This window comes from Mus caroli, chromosome 19, assembly GCF_900094665.2.
Source record: "Mus caroli chromosome 19, CAROLI_EIJ_v1.1, whole genome shotgun sequence".
Taxonomy (NCBI): Eukaryota; Metazoa; Chordata; class Mammalia; order Rodentia; family Muridae; genus Mus; species Mus caroli.
Window position 1 is genome coordinate 35,439,733 of NC_034588.1, and position 2,459 is coordinate 35,442,191.

General features: G+C 38.8%; 1 protein-coding gene across 5 annotated transcripts in view; it reads left to right on the forward strand.

Annotated features, from left to right (window-relative positions):
* The window catches only part of Tbc1d12 (TBC1 domain family member 12), a 74,320-nt gene that overhangs the window by 33,689 nt on the left and 38,172 nt on the right, over window positions 1-2,459 (forward strand). The window contains exon 1 of one of the 5 annotated variants that reach the window (XM_029472733.1): window positions 1,791-1,853. The exons of the other annotated variants lie outside the window; for them this stretch is intronic. The gene's annotated coding sequence lies outside the window, so the exon portion shown is untranslated. Of the gene's footprint in view, window positions 1-1,790; window positions 1,854-2,459 lie in introns of those variants that run through there. 5 annotated transcript variants of the gene reach the window in all.

Below are 2,459 nucleotides of genomic sequence, written 5' to 3' on the forward strand. Positions count from 1 at the left end.
AAAAAAAAAAAAAAAAAAGATTTATTAGATGTTTTCTTCACTTACATTTCAAATGCTATCCCCTTTCCTAGTTTCCTCTCCAAAAATTCCCTACACCCTCCCCCCTCCCCTGCTCCCCAACCCACCCACTCCTGCTTCCTGGCCCTGGCATTCCCCTGGGGCATATGACCTTCGAAAGACCAAGGGCCTCTCCTCCCTTTGATGGCCAGCTAGGCCATCCTCTGCTACATATGCAGCTAGAGACATGAGCTCTGGGGATACTGGTTAGTTTATATTGTTGTTCCTCCTATAGGGCTGCAGACCCCTTCAGCTCCTTGGGTACTTTCTTTAGTTCCTCCATTGGGGGCCCTGTATTCTATCCAATAGATGACTGTGAGCATCCACTTCTGTATTTGACAGGCACTGGCATAGCCTCACAGGAGACAGCTATATCAGCGTCCTGTCAGCAAAATCTTGTTGGTATATGCAATAGTGTCTGGGTTAGGTGGTTGTTTATGGGATGGATACCCAGGAGGGGCAGTCTTTGTATGGTCCTTCCTTCAGTCTCAGCTCCAAACTTTGTCTCAGTAACTCCTTCAATGGGTGTTTTGTTCCCCATTCTAAGAAGGAACGAAGTATTCACACTTTGGTCTTCCTTCTTATTGAGTTTCATGAGTTTTGCAAATTGTATCTTGGGTATTCTAAGTTTCTGGGCTAATATCCACTTACCAATGAGTGCATATCATGTGAGTTCTTTTGTGACTGGGTTACCTCACTCAGGATGATCTTCTCCAGGTCCATCCATTTGCCTAAGAATTTCATAAATCCATTGTTTTTAATAGCTGAGTAGTACTCCATTGTATAAATGTACCACATTTTCTGTATCTATTCTTCTGTTGAGGGACATCTGGGTTCTTTTCAGCTTCTGGGTATTATAAATAAGGCTGCTATGAACATAGTGGAGCATGTGTCCTTCTTACAAGCTGGAACATCTTCTGGGTATATGTCCAGGAGAGGTATTGCTGGATCTTCCAGTAGTACTATGTCCAACTGAGGAATCGCCAAACTGATTTCCAGAGTGGTTGTACCAGCTTACAATCCCATCAGCAATGGAGATATGATAGTATATATAAGTGACCCTAAAAATTCCACCAGAGAACTCCTAAACTTGATAAACAGCTTCAGTGAAGTAGCTGGATATAAATGAACTCAAACAAGTCAGTGGTTTTAGTAGTATTACCCAGAGCCTGTATAGTATATTAAGAATCCAGATCTTGGGCCTGTCGACATAGCTCATAGTTAAGAACTTGTGTGTGTGTGTGTGTGTGTGTGTGTGTGTGTGTGTAAGGGGGGGAAGAGAGAGAGAGAAAGAGAGGGAGGGAAGACAAAAGGGTGGAGAGGAGAAAGAAAATGAGAGGAAAGGGAATAAATGTCTTTTAGCAGCACCATATATTAAATAATTATTTTATTTCATTTTATGTATTTATTTATGTATTTATTTATTTATTTTTTTATTTATTTATTTTGTGAGTCAGGATCTTATTCTGATTTGCCTGGGCTTCACAGAAATCCACCTTTACCTCCTAAGGACTGGGACTACAAGCGTGCACCACCATGCCTAGCTGCTATATCATTTTTAAAACGTACATTGTGTGTGTGTATGTACGTGTGCGTGCATGCACGTGCCTGTGTTTAGATCTGTGGGTCCTGTATGTATGTGTATGCACAAATGTTCATAGCATACATGTTGAGGTCCCAAGACAACTTGATGAGTCTGTTCCCTGCTTCTCCATCGCTCTAGTCTTGCTATAGCATTTTTACAGTTTGCAGTTCTCTTTGGAAAGTTCAAGGTGATCATTATCTCCATAAATACAGTAAGTCCATATTTTGAATTATCATGATTCAATAGAGAAAAGTGCTTTGAGTTGGAAAATATGTAATAAGCATGTAAAAAGATTATAGGCTACAGTAGCTAAACACCAGTGAATGAAACCTCTGACCAACATACATACATTTAATTTTCTTCATAGAAATTAATGTCTTTTGTAATTGCTAGGTGACTTTCAAAAGTTGTTTGTGTGTGTTTCTGCACATGAGAATGTGCATGTACATGCAGGTGCCTGTAGAGCTTGTCAGAGGCCAGTGGAGCTAGAGTTGTAGGTGGTTGTGAGCTATTCACCATGGGCGCTAGGTCTGAGCTCTTACATTCTGCAAGAGCAGCAAGTGCTTTTAACTGCTTAGCAATATCTTCAGGCTTTTTTTTAACAAAGGGGAAAAACATAAGAATCATAGATATTATAACTGAATAAACTTATTACTGATTTTTTGCCAATTTCTAGGAATGGATTTTATAAAATTATAAATATTTCTTTAAAATGCTCAAATGGAGAAATTTAAATGATTCTACAAAGAATATATTAACATTGTATCTCTCTTTCTTTCTTTTCTTTTTTTTTTTTTTTTTTTTTTTTTTTTTTTTT